Below are 18,635 nucleotides of genomic sequence, written 5' to 3'. Positions count from 1 at the left end.
CCATTTCCTCATTCATGATGTGAGGAGTTTGATCTATAACACAACAGTTTTCAAGTCTTTTTTTTTTTTTTTTTTCATTTGGACAACAGCAATAAAATTTTTCATGGAATCCCAACACATTAAATAGATAAAAGCTAAACTGTCCTGGTTGAAGTAAAAGTAGAAAGCCCAGAACCAGATTCACTGGTTATTTGTGTTTATTACGGCAAAGGATTGACATTCATCCAAGCTTTTGGTCAGTATATGTTCATAGACACTCACAATCACAAATTTTTTCAGCACCTTTCACTATTTCTTGAGCCAAAATGTATTCCAAGTAGGTTTCACATGGCAGTGGTTTCTAGAGTTCACTTACTGTTTCCTCAAGTAATCTCCTTGACAATTTGATGTTAAAGGGGGTTAATATTGGTATGGCAGATGATAATGATCCTGTGAAATCGCCCTGGAGATGATTCTTTTGTAAATGAAGGGTAACACACTAAACTGCAGGCAAACCTGATTCAAGCAGAATGCTATAATGAATGTCATTTATCTGTTCTGCTGACTGTGGGTGCTGGAATTTTTACTGAAATCTCTTGGGGACCACCCAGGGCAGATATCTATTTTTAACAATACATGAAAAGTTTCTTTTAATTCAAGACTATAAAAAGTTAAAAGAAATGTTTGGTTTAGTATAAATCAGAGCATTGTAATAACTGTATGTTTTACTAAATATTTAACTTACTTATACAATAACTATACTTAGCAGTATGGCATGGTTAGAAGGGGCTTCAGAGTTAAATCCCAGCTCTTTCACTTATTAGCTTTGTGACCTTGAGTAATTATTTTATCCTTGCTAAGCCACAATTTCCTCATTAGTGAAATGGAAATGAGAATTCATTCTTCATTTCGGTTGCTGTGAGATTTAAAAGGAAAAACCTATTTTGAATCCTACCATTGGACCCAGCATATAGTAGATGCCTAGTAACTTTATTTTTGCTTAAATGTGCTATGGCCTTGATGTCACTTATAGTCCCTCCTCAGCAAAAACTTGGTGATACTTGAGAACCCAGTTTGGCTGAGGAGTTGCAATGGTACAGCCTGGCTCTTTACCTTATTTTTCCTCTCTTTTTCTACCTCTGTGTCATTTACTGATCATCTCCAGAGTCTTGAGCTGACTTGGATTTTTATGCCAACTTACAGAGATTCTCAGGTTCTCTTAGGTTACTTGTCAAATGTTTATACAACATAAAGAAATAAATGTCTGCATTAACTGTATGCCTATAATCCAATCAGCTACTAGTAGGTACTGCACCAATTTACACAAAGTTAGAATAAGAGGAAAACTTTCTTTCAAAATGCGTTCTGCAAACTATCTGCTATTGTCATAAGTTTACCTAAGAATGGGTCCCCCACCCCTTTCGTTCCATTAGATGTTTTCCAGGTGGTAATGACTCCAATTTATATTCCACATAAAAACTTTTGCTATTCTGTGCAGACAATGCTAACTGTAGAATTAAATTCTCACAAATTTAATATGCAGACAAAACACTTGGGGATCTTGTTAAGATGCAGATTCTGATTCAGTAGATCTGGTGTGGAGCCTGAGTTTCTGTGTTCTAACAACCTCCCTGATGGTGCTCATGCTGCTGATCTGCAAACCACGGTTTGGGTAGCAAGGCGCCAGGTGCATGCTAGGTCACCTTGCCAATCATCCCTTATTGTCTCTCCACCATCTCCTTTGCCTATCTTGCTAGAATAAGCAGACTTGGTGTTTTGTTTGTGTTTTGTATTTATGTATTCCATGCCAGTCATGGTTACTTTTAAACTTTTTTAACGTTTTTTATTTATCTTTGAGATCCGGAGAGACAGAGCACGAGTGGGGGAGGGGCCGAGACAGGGGGAGACACAGAATCTGAGGCCGACTCCAGGCTCTAACCTGTCAGCATAGAGCCCGACACAGGGCTCCAACCCACAAACTGGGTGTTCATGACCTAAGCCGAAGTCAGATGCTTAACTGACTGAGCCACCCAGGCGCCCCATGCCAGCAATGTTTAAAATATAAACACAAAAACAAAAACCAAAAACCCGACAAACAAAACATTCCCAACTTGGAAATTTTTAGCTGTTTATCTCCAAAAAGTTGTCTTCTAAAGGAAAGAAAAAGAAAAAAAAAAAAAAGAAGAAAAAACAAACACAACTTTGTATCGATTTAAAATGATGACCTAGATTTATATGACTTCCTTTTTTGCATTCTAAACCTTCTTTTGACCATCATGCAGGTTGAATTTTCTGTCCACAAAGAAAGTAAAAATTCCTCATGGAAAAAACCTACTCTTATGACTTTGAAAAGTATTAAGATAACATTGGCATGTGACTGAGGCCGGCCCCCTGCAGGCCCAGCACTGACAATAGGGTGAACTCTTCCTTCTCTGCTTGCACTCAACAGTGAGCTGTCTGTAAGCCCTGTCCAATTAATAAAAATGATGCCTATGTGAAATGAACCTCTGTGAATTTATTAATTCATCAGTAGCCACATGAAAGGCATATCGGGTGACATGTTGGGCTCCCCATCCCTCAAATCCCAAGACTTGAGGATATTCAGAAATGCCATAAACTCCATTATTTTAAGAGCTGTTTCCTAAGAAAACTCTGGGCCAAGCATTTAGAATATATTATCACTTTAAACACAGATTTTCATTGACAACATTCTGTGGGCATCCATTTAATATTAATATTAAGCCAAAGAAATAATGGTCCTTGTTTCTTTCCTTTAAAACGACAGGAATAGTGGGTACTTGTTCCTTCTGAAAAACAGGAAATATCTAAGCCAGCAGTATTCACACTGGTGTCATTACTTGCATTACTTCAGTTATCGATTGAACCTTGCCAAAATTCTCCATGATGCATCTGCCTTCGAGCAAGGGAGAGGCTTCTATGAGAGATTGGCTTATAAAGGTTATCCCAGGATCAAATGATATGCAGTTCTCTGCCTTTTAAAAAAGTCTGAAAAGGCTGGGAAACAAGATACCGAGGCACAGAAAACGAGGCAGCTGGCTGTAATTTTCTAAAATTAGTAACATAATATTTTAATGTAACGGGTACAAAATTTGAACTTAATTTTTCAGAAGGGATGCCCAAACCAAATAAGCATTCATGAGTACTGTTCTGTGTCACCTTGAAATTACTGAATTCTAAATATCTTCCAGGGTTAGAACCCAGGGGCTCTTAGGAGTTTTCCAGAATCCTTGAAGTTCTTGCCTACCAAGCAATTTACAAGGTGGGAGAGGAGTGGGGCATAGCAGCCAGAATCAGAGGTCTAGGATGAGTTTATCCCCAAATTTCAGGGAGACTTCTTGGTGGTTCTTTCACTGACATTTGAGAATGTTGTATTTTATTTTGTCCCTTCTGTTGAATCTAGATTGATAACACCCTCCGAAACTCTTGCCCTAGGGTCTATACACTTATAAACACAAGAAAAGGAATTGCTGAGGCCTCAGTTTGTTCTATTGATTGGAGAGTGCTGCAGGGAGTCCCGAGATCAATAAAATACTGGCTTCCTCTCCTTCACCTCTTCATTGCCAGTTTTCTGTGCCAAATTTGCCTCTTTCTTTTCCTCGTCTTGCTTTTGGGGATCAGTGCCATAGGCATCTGATCTTTTTCTTAATCTCTCTGGGGAAGAAAATATCTTAAACGCCCAGTGATTTTGTCAGGATTTTATCAGCAGTATATTTCAAGGTGGATTGAAATAGTACCAAATTTGTATGACCACCTCCAGGTCCACCTTTCTTGTGTCTCCCTTTATCCATAATATCATGTAAAGGTGCAGTGCTTTAGGCTTCACTCAGATGGGTTTGACTATGGTTTTTACTGGCCTTGGCACAGGCTTGATTATATGTTAGTCTATGTGGTCATGTGAACACCCAGTATATTTCTTTCTGTGTTCCTGCTTCCCATTCTCATCTGCATGTGTGTGCAAGTGTTTATGCACACATGTATAAGTGAACATACATATACCAAGGACAGTATCTGTACGAGAGAGATGGGTATATTTTTAAAAGAGGTCAAAATAGGGATGATAAGACTCACATGAGGATAAAATAGAAGTCCACCCTCAGGACAACACTGTGATATTTTGGCGATTGAGTTCTACCCTAGGTCCTTGGTTTCCTCTCTGGAAGACCACCTTATTTTTGACAAGCCTTCCTTTAGATCAGCCTCTAGACAACCAGTAGGTGCCAGAGACTCTTCCTGAACAAAGAAGATATTCTGAAGAAACTGCCTTTCATCTCTCTAAGACCAGAGATGGATTTCATTCATTCATTCATTCATTCATCCATTCTGCTGCACAAAGACCCAGAACACCAATGAATTTCTTTAGATGCAGTTGTATAATTTCACTTAAGAAGATGTCCTTAGATTCCCCTGAATCTTTCTTTTTCCCTTATCCCCAGAATCAATACAAAAAATAAGAAGAAGAAGAAGAAAGTGAGAAATACATGACCATAATTTTATTTATTTATTTATTTATTTATTTATTTATTTATTTTTAACGTTTATTTATTTTTGAGAGAAAGAGACAGAGCATGAGGGGGAGAGGGAAAGAGAGAGAGGGAGACACAGAATTGGAAGCAGGCTCCAGACTCTGAGCTCTCAGCACAGAGCCCGATGCGGGGCTCGAACTCACAAGCCACAAGATCATGGCCTGAGCTGAAGTCGGACGCTCAACCAACAGAGCCACCCAGGCGCCCCCGTGATCATAATTAAAGAAGGTTTGAATAAAGCTCTTTCCCTACGTAAAGCAAATAAAAGTCTTGTTCTTTCCACCACTACAAACTACATATGCCCCTCAAGAATAGATTACTACTGCTGGAGTCAGCTATGGTTTCCATAATTTGCTCTGAGAACTGTTGGGATTAGCCTTCAAAGGGACCCTCTCCTCTGCAACTTTGTGCCTCCTTCCTTGACTCTGAAATCACCTCAGCAGAATGTCTGTTCCTGAATCCAGAGTGGACTTTACATTAGGAACAAAATTTCTTCCATGATCAATGGCTATCCAAACTAGATAATGGCTAGAAGAGGGGTCCAATGAATAGAACAGTTTCTATCTGGTTGTTCTACTATTCTTTTTTTTTAAGAAAATTCAGTAGTCTTTCAGGTGGGTCTCGGAACTCCCCAAAAGTGAATAGATTTGGAGTTGCTCCCCTTTAACTTCTGATATTGGACCCACATAGGGAGTGTTTTTGATCCACACTCCACACTCCAGGCTCATGTTCGGCTCTCCCTTCCATGACTGACAGTCCCTATCCTGTTCTGAGGAACCATCTGTCTCCACAGCTCGCCCACACAAGGATGGAGTTGTCATTGATGTGGCAGCCAGGACTGCAACAACAGGCACTGATGCCAGATGACACAGGTGGTCGGGAGCATTGAGAGTCACCAAGGAGACTCAGAGAAGACTAGCACTTCCATTAGTTGGGTGGGATGCGTCTGAAGGCATCACCATTTTGTCACAGATTAAGGAAATCTGAGAAAAATGATGGACACTGACTCCTAAAATGTGTCCATCACATTCATAGAGATGTTAAAAAATGCAATATGTCACCATTCACTGAAAAAACACTATGTTTTCACTGTAAGTCACCAGACTTCAGTGCTTCCTTTGACTTGGGAAGCTAAGGTAGGATGAAGAACATGGTCAATTTCATCTCTAACTCTAGATTTTGCTGTATAATTTTTAAAAGGTACAGAAATATTCCAAATATTTTCTTTCAAGATGAACCATTAAGATCATTGGATGACCATTCAGATGCCAAGAAACCATTTCCAAGGTGCTATGCTATGGTAGGTTATACCAAAATATCTCAGGCAGTTGAAGCTATTCAGCACGTCTTGTTTCAAAGAACAAAGAGAAACAACATCCTCTATTGGTCTACAAGTTAGGCAACATGTGAATGTAATGAAATTATACAACAAAACTTGATTCTTTTTCTTTCCTTCCTAATGACGACTCAAAGTCTGATAAGAAAACTCAACATAATCTCTTTCCTTCATTTTCTTCTTCAGTCTAATATGCAATGCATTTCCAGTGAAGTCCTGTTGATTCTTTGCATCTTTTCTTATCTCTTCCTTCTGTTTCTTCCTGGCTATAAATGCTGAGTCTAGAACAGACCTGGCATATACTTAAGTGCTCAATACATTAGAATGTTTGATAATCCCTGCTTAGCCATCTTCCTTGACTTTCTGTTTTTTCCAGGATGAAGTACAAACACCTGAACATTAGATTTAAGACACTTTGCATGTTGGTCTCAACCTGACTTTCCACCTCATTTCCTTGCATCTTCCTCTGCACAAACCTTCTGTTCAAGAAACCTGAAGATCTTGTCATTCCTTAAGCTTTCCATGTTTTTTCATCCATCTCTGCATGAAAACCCTTTTTAAGACTACCTGGAATACAGAGGTGCTGATGATTGTCTTTTCAGTCATTCTGTCAAACCATTCATTCATTCATTCATTCATTTCCTGACCAGCATCTACACATCCTTGAAGACCCAGGCAAAAATCTTGCTGTTCATATGAAGCCCTCCAAGATCCCCTGAGTTTGTCACATTTTCTCAGTGCTTTTGTAGTACTTTATATATAATTCCATTGAGTTGTAATTTATCTTATGTGTTTCCTTTGTCCTCCTCTGGACTATAAGCTACTACAGAGTAAGCAATGAGTCATTTATCAACTTGTCCCCAGTATATTTTACAGTGCTTGGTACATAATAAGTACTCAATAAATGCGTAATGAATAAATGAATAACTAAGCTACTGGGAATAGATACATGTTTTAGAAAGCAGAGATCATTGTTCTGGATTGAGGATTCAGCAGGTGAACTTCATAGCATTTTATCCATATATTTGAAAAACCTCAAGGAGTCTCTTTAGTAGTTATGTAAAATGCATATTGAAATGTTATTAAAATAATATTTTACATTATGTGAAATTCATAGAATAGCAACCAAATAACTTAAAGATCTTGGATCTGTAGACCAAGTAATATGATAATGAGTCATATAAACTGAGCAAAGGATAATGCAGCCTACAGAAAAATGTTTAGGGCTCCCTAGTCTCAATTATCTGTACATAATTCTCTATGAAGCCAATGAGAATGATGAATGACTAAGTAGAGTAACATTTGGTTTCTAGAGCAAGGAAGTTAACTATTTCAAAACAAAACAATATTATATAAATGTGATGATTGTCCTCATGTTTCTTTTAAAAGTGATGAATGTGCCCCCAAGTGACTTATTTAAATTTAAATGTAATTTGGTTTTTAAAGTAGATACTTTCACGTTTCTTAAATGCCAAAAGAGAAGAGCTGCCTAGTCATTTTGTTTTCCAGTCTCTCATTCATGCCTCATACCCTCCTCTGTCAATGACTTTGTTTGTTTGTTTTCCTACCTGAAGCTGCCCACAGAGAAAACAAAACAAAATGTTTGAAGGACATTGAAAATGGACAAGTGGGGGGGGGGTGCTTTCCCCAAGAAAGGGTACTTCTTAAATGAACTGACAGTGTTCTTTGTTGGTACAAATGAAAAGCTAACATAAAAATGTCCCCTAAGCTTCACTTTTAGTGTTTTGCAAGAATGGAGACCAGCTTTGACATATTTCTATGTGCCTATCTTAATCCTTCAGAACTGAGGATTCTGAGCAAACTGCTGAACCTGCAGTGTTTGTCTATTTATCTGTCTTCCATCTGCACATAATATAGACTACACATTGTTCATTTGGGAGTCCCTGTTATTGTCCAAATGCCTGTCACAAAATAGGGTGTCTTAGTCCTCTAGGGTAACTGGCCATGGTACCAACAGACACAGATGGTGAATGAATGCATTAATATGCTCTGTTCATGGCGAAAATTGCACAGAAATAATACATTAACTTTAAAGGATTGCTTCCCATCTTTGTTACAGAGTTTTTGAGGCCATGTCTGCATGCACAAAATGAAGTGGAAATTTAAGGCAATTATCTGGGCAATATTTGGGGGAAAATTATAGTTACCTGTTAATAAAGAATTGTTAATTCTTACATTCTGAATTTGCTCACCCAGCAAACGTTCCTGACGGATTTCACCCCATTTGTCCACTAATTTACCTTGCCATGTTTCATACTTAGAGTCACAGTATACTTAGGTATTTAAAATGCAAAGCTGAGTTTCCCAGCCCCTAAGGAGAAAGGGGAAAAAATGGCAATATTTCACTATAACTCAATTATTATTTATAAGTTGTTTAATAAAAGGCTTAAGTTTCATTTGTAAAATGGGAAGCACAGGACCTATCTGCCTCCCCACCACAGAGACAGGGCTGTGATGAAAGCCCTCTATAATTGTGAAATCCTTTATAAATATAATACTGTTGGGTTGCATGTATTTAGAGATGGGGCGAGGAGTGATGACAGAAGGTAACTCAACAGATCTGGATTTATACGAAATTTTCAGCAGGAAAGTAATCCAATCCTTTATTAAATCTGGTGCAGACACTCTGGAGATCATTTGGTCGTATCATACAAGCACTATATACATACGCAGAAGGACAAGGGTCTCTGCCCTAAATCCTTTCATGCTCAGTACCTGAGCATTGGCTGCTCTTCTGTGGGAAGGCAATGCATGTGAGGGTCAGTGTGAGCTTTCCTTTCTGTCTACACTCTTTGAACCCAATTTCATGCTTTTCTCTACTTTGCTGCCCCTCTGCTGACTTCTGGCATACTTTTTTTGTCTTTCTTTTACCAAAGTTTCCTTAAAATTTTTCAGAACAATTCATGCTTCCTGCAATCAATGAAGCATTGTAAAAAAAAAAAATACATAAAGAAAAATAATTAAGGGTCACCTGGGTGGCTCAGTCGGTTGGATGTCAGACTTGGGCTCAGGTCACGATCTCGCAGTTCACGAGTTTGAATGAAATCTTGTTCAGCTCTGTGCTGAGAGCTCAGAGCCTGAAGCCTGCTTTAGATTCTGTGTCTCCCTCTCTCTGCCCCTCCCCCACTCATGCTCTGTCTCTCTCTCTCTCTTTCTCAAAAATTAAACATTTTAAAAAATTAAAAAAAAAAAAGAAATAAGAATCTTCCTCCACATTCTCTCTCTGAACCCCTGTTTTTGATGGGCATATTCCATCAACTTTTAGAAAGTGATGATGTTAATCACCTGATGTGCTCTTTGCACACTGCTCTCTCTGCCACACATCCATACGTATAGGAAAACATATTTGCACATGAACATTTGGGGCTGACTTTTGCTTTTATGAAACATTATATTAAACTCATCACTCTGAAATATACATTTTTTCATTTAAAAAATCATTATGGACAGTTCCTGGCCAATAATATATTTTCTTAATAGCTACATTTTATCCATGCAATACTCCACTATTTGTTTAACTTATTGTGTCCTTTCAGCTTATTTATAGGTTTTTTTTCCTATTTTTTTAATGTTTATTCATTTTTGAGAGACAGAGACAGAGTTTGAGCAGGTGAGGGACAGAGAGAGAGAGGGAGACAAGATCTGAAGAAGCAGGCTCCAGGCTCTGAGCTGTCAGCACAGAGCCTGACGAGGAGCTTGAGCTCACAAACCATGAGATCATGACCTGAGCCAAAGTCGGAGGCTTAACCTACTGATCCACCCAGGCACTCCATATAGGTTTTTTACTACCAGAAAATTATGCTGTAATTGACACACTTGTTCATATATATTTATTTACTATATTTCTGTTCACATATATTTACTTTAGGAAAAAACTGACATAGTCAATGAAGGTGTGTTTTTACTTTTCATGTATTTTACCTGTATTTTTTGTATTTATCTGTATTTAATACATTACTAGAAAAGTTTCCAAATGGTTTATACCAATTCACATTTCCACCAAACTGAAAAAGAGTGTCTCCTTGCCCTCATCCTTTATCAGCACTGAATTGATCACTTTTTAAGTTATTTTGCCAATTTGTTACATTAAAAAATGTTATCTCATTAAACTGTGTTTGCTCTGTATTTTAGTGAGGTTGCACATCTTTCCCACATTTATTGGCCATTTGCCTCTTCTACTTTGTTATTTGTTCATGTCCTTTATATAAAGTTATAGTGTGTGCATATAGGGTCTCAAAAAATGCCGGTTGAACAAATAACAAAAATATCTCAAAAAATTAAAATTTTCCCCATCAGTTTGTAGTAGTCCCTTGTATACGGGGGTGCTATATCCCCTTTTTTACACTATCTGTATTTTTTTCAGTTTATTTGTCTCTTGGCATTGCTCTACCATAAATAAAGCTACAAGAGATCTCTTGGAACATGATATAAGTAAAAAGCTGATACAAGCTGTAAAACATTCCATAACTCTAGTAACTATGTCTAATAACCATGTCGCTACCCCATGTTGTTATGCCCAGCATATGTAGTGGTGTGTGACCATGTCCGATGAATGACTCTGGAACCAGGTCTCTTACATCACCTGTGGGGCTTAGTTAATAAATCAGAAAGCAAGGCACAGGCAAAAGAACAGCCTTTTCAGCCTTAGAGAGTAGAAATAGGACTGAGAGTGACTGTTTGCCTAATTGAAGGGAAGCCACACCTTTTAGGATATTTATAATGGGGCGCCTGGGTGGCTCAGTCAGTTGAGCTTCTGAAGTCGGCTCAGGTCGTGATCTCAAATTCATGGGTTCGAGCCCCACGTTGGGCTCTGTGCTGACAGCTCAGAGTCTGGAGCCTGCTTTGGATTCTGTGTCTCCCTCTCTCTCTGCCCATCCTCTGCTCACACTCTGTCTCTCAAAAATAAAACAAAAAATAATATTAATAAGAAATAATAAAATGAGCAGTAAAGGAAAATAATAATGTTAGTGATCATGATCATGATAATAGTAATATAAATACATCCTAAAAATGTGTTTGGTTTCTCTGTACAAAAGAGTAGTTGGTATTTTTCGCTGATAATTTAATATCATTTATATGGTGTTTTGTTCTGAAAAGAACTTTAAAATAGAAGGTGAACTCAAATATTTGCATTTAAGATTGCTACTAACCAAATAGAGTTTAGAATTCTGTCACTTTGAGTTGAGATTTATAAAGCAACAGTGTTATGCACATAGGGCCTCAATAAATGCTGGTTGAATAAATACAAATATCTTAAAAAACTTATGAAGTGTGATTTCCTCACTTTATATTTTTTTAAATTTTTGTGTATTTATTTTGAGAGAAAGAGAGGGTAAGCATGTGCACACACACGAATAGGGGAGGGACAGAGAGAGGAAGAGAGAATCCCAAGCAGGCTGCATACTCAGCTTGAAGCCCAACATGGGGCTCGATCCCACCATCTGAGCCAGGTAAGATCGTGACCTGAGCCAAAATCACATGATCATGACCTGAGCTGAAATCAAGAGTCAGACACTCAACCAACTAAGCCATCCAGGCACTCCTCCCTCACTTTATAGGTGTAGCTCTTGAGGTCAAGGGAAGCCAGTGAATTTTGGGGACAGCAAATGAGTATGTGGCAGTGTCAGGATAAAGAGGGACCCTCTGCTTTCAGAGTCTCTGCCCAGCACCCTTCAGTTAATTCAAGATGTAATAAAACTCATCCATCAGACTCTAACTGGGTATTGGACAAAGGGTGGGGTGAAGCATGGTTCTGCTGTTTGCTTAATGGGAAAAACATACCGTTGCTCTGTGACTGATTCTCTTCTTTATGAATATGCTCTTGATGTTCCCAGCACCTTGGCTTAACAGAAGAGGAAAGCTTGCTGATGAAGGCTCATAGTCAGTCACTCAGGGGCTGAGTTGGACTTGAATGGCCACTGTGATTCTTATACTGTTCATAGAAGAGAGCCTAAGAATGAAGAGGTTACCTAAGAAAAATCTGGCATCTCGATTATTGTTTTTATTTTGCAGTGTAATAGTCATTATTATGTTTCATGAGTTACATGGACCTCTGCCATAGATATGACTAGGATTGTCAACAGTTTTCACCTCAGATAACATGGTCAAATGTCTTACCAGGTATGAAGCTTAGTGATGGCCTACATCCAACTTGAACATTGATATGAAACTATTTCAGGGCCAATAAAGTTGTTATCCATCTTATAAAATATATGTGTTCCTCTTTTTCTGGCACCACTCCCAGCAATTGTTGGATGCCTCATCCTGCCCTTGATCTTCATGAGCAAAGCAGTCATGGCTTTCTTCAGCTGTACTCGCAGTTCCCCAGAAACTTAGAATCCCATGTGAGGAGAGGCAGCTGTAAGCACAGTCTAGTTTAATTCTTTAAAAAATAAATAATGTAAGTCACTTCCTTTTCATTTCATTTCATTTCATTTCATTTCTTTTGAACCAGTAATACATTTGCATGGTTCGAAGACATTCAAAAGTAAATAAGAGAAAGTATACAGGGAAAAATCTCCCTTCCATCTTTTCCTCCTTGTCAGCCAATCCTGCCTGGGAGAATATTAGGTTTCCGATGCATTCTTTCAGAGTTATTTCATAGTGTATACATGCATGTGAGGGGGTGGGTTTTGCGTGTGTGTGTACATATGTGTACACTTATACACATATTTGTTCACAAATGTTCACATTCTAACATGTTGTTCTGCTCTTTGAGTTTTAACTTTATAATATTTCTTGGGATTTTTTCCTTATAAATATGTAAAATTGTTCTTTATTCTGTTCATAGCTGCGGAGTCCTCCATTGTGTGGATGTATCATAACTTGTTTAGCCAGTCTTCTATGAATGCATACTTAAACGTTCCTTTCAACATTTGTTATTACAAAAAGTTGTAGGGGTGCCTAGGTGGCTCAGTCCATTGAGTGTTTGACTCTTGATTTCAGCTCAGTTCATGATCCCAGGGTCCTGTGATGGAGTCTGCTTCTGGCTCTGCACAGAGCATGGAGCCTGCTTATGATTCTCTCTCCCTCTCTCTCTTCCCCTCCCCTGCTTGTGCACTCTCTCTTTCTCTCTCAAAATAAAATAAAATAAAAAAGTAAAATGAAATAAAAAATAAAATAACACAAAAAGGTGGTATTAAATGACTCTCTATATTGGTTATTTCATTTATATTTGAAAAAAATACGCTTCAGTTGTATAAATTTCTATCAGTAGAATGGCTAGGTCATGGCATATAGTGCACTTATTTTGATAGATATTACCAAATTGCCTTACATATGAATGTGAGTTGATTGACCGCCATTCAGAAACTGTTAGTTTTCTTAAGATCCCATGAATCTAAATATATGTGATTTTGTTGTTTTGGGCTTATGAAGGGATTTTTTTTTACAAGTAAAGGATGAGTAAACTAAGGGTATTACCAGTAGCAAATGTTTCCGTAGCATAGTATGTGCCAGGCACAGCTCTAAGAGCTTAACATTGATCCAGGAGTGAATACTCCATCCACTTCCCCCTTCATCCTCACAAATAAGAATTCTCCATAATCAGCCTAAAATATTTTCCAATAACTTTATGATTAAAAGTAAATTTTGAGGAGGATTTTTCTTTCAACTTTTTAATCTTCAACTCTTTTCTCATGTAATTATTTGAAAAAAAAATGTGGATTTGTTCCCTATTTTCAGCCAGCTTCCTACTTCCTTTTGGCCATCTTGCCACTTGCCTTCCTCTTAACCTTGCTCCTAGATGCAGACTTTTCCAGATACCACTGTATATCATGTCATGGAGGAGTAGGTACTAATAGGTGTCATGAGCAGTTCTTATTTCCAAATAAAGCACAGGATGGACTTGCTCCTTTCACAGAGTTGAGAAGCTGCTGACTTCTATGTTCTCTTTAGTTCATCCACAGTTTCTCCTTTACTCACAAAGAATGAGTCATTTTCCTAGATCTTAATTTTTATTTTCTTTTATTACTAGCATAATCAGTTGACTTTTTATCAGACATTGTTTTTACAGTGAAACGTTGCTCTCATCTCCCTGTGGTTTACTCTCAGGGACAACAGCAGTGAACAAGAATAGGAAGCCCTTGTATAGTGCTTGCTATGTGCCAGGCTGTGTTCTAAGTGCTTTGAATATTGTATGAGGGGTACAAAGCTCATGTGCCTTCTCAGATCCCTCAATCGTATCTTTCTTTTTCAACATTCAACTAACACCAAGCACCTCTCCATTTGAGACCTGGCTGAGGCATGGAGTGTGGTTTCCAAAGTGCTTGCCAAGGGACCAGATGAAGCTATGGGTAGAATAGGGCAATTACCTCTCTGCAGAGTGAACCAGTGGAATTCAAGAGACCAAAAGGAGCCAGACGGGTATATCCCCTTCCTTTATCTCATTCATGGACTGCTGTGAGGTGTGCCTCCTCTTTGCAACCCTTCCACATTAATCCCATTAACATCACCTATGTTGAAAGAACATCTGCTGAGCAATGTGCTCTGTTTTCTTAGCTATTTGTAGAGTGGCCAGTATGGTAGGGCATCTTACTGCATTGCATGGTATCTTGTCTTGTTAGGTTTCCCTTTTAACACCACTGTTACCACCTTAGGCATGTAACTCCCACATGAACTATCCTCACCATAATGTCTGTCTCTGGGTCTTTCTTCCAGAGGACCCCAGCTAAGATCTATACATCAACTAATTTAGTCCTCACAAAAACTCTACTGGGTAGATACTACTCTTTCCCCATTTCATAACTGATAAAACTGAGACAGAGGGGTTTAAATGACTTACCCAAGGCCACCAAGTTTCTTTGTAGCAGCATTGGATTTTAGTAGGGTGGCTCCAGAATCTATGCTCTTAGCCATTCTTCTCAGCTGCTCTCCAATATGAAGCTCTTGGAGCTAAGCTGTATAGTCACCACTAGGCTCCTTCACGGGTTTAACTGACTTGTTCCCAAGCAACTGCTTTGCATCATAAGACTCAAATTTGAACCTCAAAAAAAATGATAATTTGTTGTAAGTCATGACCCTTTGGAGGTTGTTTGGGCAAACAGGAACCGACTGTTCAAACTGAATTCCAAGGGTTTGTTGTAAGTGTGGTAAGCGTCATATTTACTTTTTTGAAAAGTGTATTTTTGCATACACATACAACAACCCATATGAGAGTCATATCTTCTGGTGTGAGCATTGGGATGTGTGGACTAACATATGTGACACCTCAATATCTCTCCCATGCTAGACAAAAAGTGACCCAGGAGGGGTGCCTGGGTGGCTCAGTCAGTTAAACGTATGGCCGTTAGTTTTGGCTCAGGTCATGATTTCCTGGTGTGTGAATTTGAGCCCCACATCAGGCTTCCTGCTGACAGTGCAGACCCTGCTTGGGATTCTCTCTCTCCTTCTCCCTCTGCCCTTCCCCCACTTGCTCTCTCTGCCTCTCTCTTTCTCTCTCTCAAAAATAAATAAATTAAACAAACAAAAAAATGTGACCCCAAAAATCTGAGACACATGGTTATAGTACATATATATTTTACTGTTGGTAACAATTATTTTTATAGAATTTTCTGTCAAGGTTGGCTTCTCAGTATGCCCATTTGAACTTCAACTCTCAGGAAACCTGGGCGTAACTTCCTTAACTTACTCCCATAATATGGCAATCGATTAATGTGAGAGGCTGACTTCATGAGGCCAGTCCCCAAATGCTGTGGAGATTCCATAGTAAGAGAAGTATACTGCCACTGCTTTAAAAATGGTAAATGGAAAGGAATCAGAGGCGGCATCAATGACGCTTTACACATCAGAAAACTCTCTGTAGACCAGACAGAGAATGTTGAACATGATACCTCTTGGGGTTTGGTGCAGATGTTACACAGTAAATATAGTTTGAATTGTCACTGCATAGATTCTCTCATTGTCAAAAATTATGCTCTTTGAGGTCCATGCCTGAGGCACTGTCCTGTAATTAAATCAGAAGGTCTTGAAGAAGTCTCACATGCAGAATTTATTAAACCGTAACTAGGTTCTGTCAGAACTGTCTCATTATCCTGAATGACCAGTTCCTGGGGTCAAAGTTCCAAGTGACCATTCTTGTTCAAGAACCAGATATTTAAAGTAAAAGGTGCTATTAAAGTGGAGCCCAGTTAGAGATCACCTTGACACCAAGTTTGGCATTAACCGACCACCGAGAAGGGCAGAACGTTTTTGATGTATGTCTGGGTTTGTCAGGAATGAGAGCAGCCTGTTTGCTGTTGGGTCTCTAAGCATAACATTATGTGTGTATGTATGTGACTCGCCATCTAAGAACAGGTGCTGGCTTTCTAAAGCTGGTGGCCCTCCCTGACAGCCAAATTCCTCCCAGGCTCTGTGGGCTTGCCAGAGCCATTATTTGTCATTTGTTTAGTTTTCATCTTTCTGGGAGAATATGGCAAAGCACAAGACCACAGCTGTGCCTCTTCTCAAACCCTTTCATATTTAGACTTGGTTTTTGTCTGATGAGGAAAATTTTACCATAAAACATGATGTCTTCTGGATATGGCTAGCAGAGCCAAATAGGATGGCAATGTCACCTGGCTTTTAAGGAGGCTTAAATACTAAAAGGCCAGTTTGCAAGCCTCACATATTTTGTCACTGACACCAAGCTGGGAAAGAAACGAAAATATTTTGATCACTGGGTATGGGCATTTGTGGCAGATGGTCTCTTCAGCAGTATTCCATTTGGGGGGTCAGTAGGGGAGAGAGGAGGATATCCAAATAGAATATATAAAGTCAAAGAGATAGAATCTTGGCCTCATTTACAGGGCTTTGTGCCAAACCTTGGAACACCCATGCGTCTCCACTCAAGCGGGTAGAGGTTCCCAGTCTGAGCAGTGTGACAGAGATGACAGTACATTTAAACAGTCTGCTGGGAGGAATTGCCCGGTTGGAAACCCAGGACCCAGGGAGACTGAACAGAATGGGAAAATGTGTATGCCTGTACCATCGATCATGAAGGGGAAGGCTTCCAGTTGTGCCTGCATAAGCCCTTGGTAGGAAGAATATTGCCAGAGGCATGTGTCTATGGAAAAGACTTGGAGAAATGCAGCCAAAAAAAGAGCTGAATCATCTGACTTCACCTTAGGTGACTTTGCATAGGACTGAAATCCCCAGCACAGCTCCTTGTCTTAAGACCTGGATCCTGCTGGCTGAATGGCTGGCTGGCAGGGGTCCAGAGACTGAGTTGCCTAGAAACTTTGGCCCCCACCCCCAGTCTCACCAAACAACCATTATGATAATGCAAATGCACTCAGAAAAAGCAGGGGACACTACAAGCTACCAAGTAGAGCTGGGGCTCTTTGAGGTCACAGGATTCTGCTAATTCCACTCACTCGGGTTTTCTGTCTTGATATTATTTATTTATTTGCCTGGAAACTGCAGGCTTTTTGCTTTTTTTTTTTTTTGTTTGTTTTGTTTTGTTTTGTTTTTTGCAAAAATGTTTGGGCAGAGGCAAGAAAATTATATTGGAGAAAATATTTTTCCCAAGGGTTCACTGGGTACAGAAGTTGAGAAAGAAAAGGCCCAAGAATGCTATCAGTGTCATTACAATGGATCACCGTTGCCTTTCTGGACCTCCTGGTTGAAGATATCTCTCTCAGTCAGCTTTAGTCATTGGTGGGCTTGAACTTGGACTAACCTTTGTTGTCTCTGACAGCAGAGGCTATTTTGAGGTCCCTGACAGGTGGGCTTGTGAGCCATAACGCATTAGTGCCTACCTGATGACCAACCCAGGCAATGGTTCGCTTAAGTGATAACATTTTCTGAGCAATAGCTGTGTTCTAAGGCCTGTTCCACTCTTAGGGGAAGAGCAGACAGGAAACTGGCCCCCAAAGAGCATCCTGCTTAAATGTTCAAAAAATTGTTATTTCTTTTTCTGTTGACATAAAAAGACCAGCTAAAGCCCCAAAGTAATTACTCAGAGCCAGTGGCTTAGGACACCTGGTTTGTAGTCCCACTCACCTTAACTGTACATAAAAAGTGACAAGAAGAGGAGACAAGTCAGAATATGAGTTTTCTGTCTTTGGTACACTCATATAAATAAATAATTACATACAGTACATTACAGTTTATAAAGTGCTTCATGTGTATTTTTATATTTTATCTTTGCAACAATATATACGGATGCATCCGTTTTTAGATATGGAAGCTAAGTTTAAAAAGGTCAAATGATTTGCCCAAAGCAAGACATCTCATTGATGGAAAGCTGGGGGGAAAAGGCACAAGTTTAGGATTTCTGAAGCAAAACCTGGCATTTTATTCCTATTTCACAGCTGCCTCACTTATGTAGAGTAGTGCTAAGTGAGTACATCACTGTGAAACCTGTAGATTTTTAGCTGGGGAATGTTTAAAATGGAAATAGCCTGGTACAAAATGAGGCTAATTTTCCCTCTTTGCAGAGGGAGAGATTAGCTTGGGAAAAAGCGTACTAGCAGCCGGGATGAGTCTCATCTGAACAGGAGATGTCCTTCCTCCCTTACTGTGGAGCAGAGAGGTGACTGCAGGAAAGTGTATTTTTGCACATCTCTGGCATATATTGTCCATCAAGTTTCATCCCTAGCTGTGGCTGTGCAGGTTAGATCCTGGGTGGGAGGTGAGACAAGAACTTTGAGTTTCTCTGTCCTTCCTGAAGTTTCCAACAGAAGCTGCTGGAAACCTGAAAAGGGGATGTAAAATGTTCAAGCTCTCTTTTTTTTTTTAAAAAAGTTCTTTAATTTATTTTTGAGAGAGAGAGAGAG

At 39.2% G+C, this 18,635-nt stretch overlaps 1 long non-coding RNA gene across 1 annotated transcript; it reads right to left on the bottom strand.

The window, feature by feature from the left end:
* Nucleotides 1–11,671: 11,671 nt before the first annotated feature.
* LOC122216969 lies at nt 11,672–15,847 on the bottom strand. Its single transcript, XR_006201214.1, has 3 exons — nt 15,711–15,847; nt 14,663–14,863; nt 11,672–11,830 (listed from the first exon to the last, which is right to left on the bottom strand). It is a non-coding gene; the product is annotated as an uncharacterized LOC122216969 (long non-coding RNA).
* Nucleotides 15,848–18,635: the final 2,788 nt, after the last annotated feature.

The sequence above is a fragment of the Panthera leo genome, chromosome B1, assembly GCF_018350215.1.
Source record: "Panthera leo isolate Ple1 chromosome B1, P.leo_Ple1_pat1.1, whole genome shotgun sequence".
Taxonomy (NCBI): domain Eukaryota; kingdom Metazoa; phylum Chordata; class Mammalia; order Carnivora; family Felidae; genus Panthera; species Panthera leo.
The sequence above is the reverse complement of the archived record's forward strand: the minus strand, read 5'-3'. Positions and strand labels throughout refer to the sequence as shown.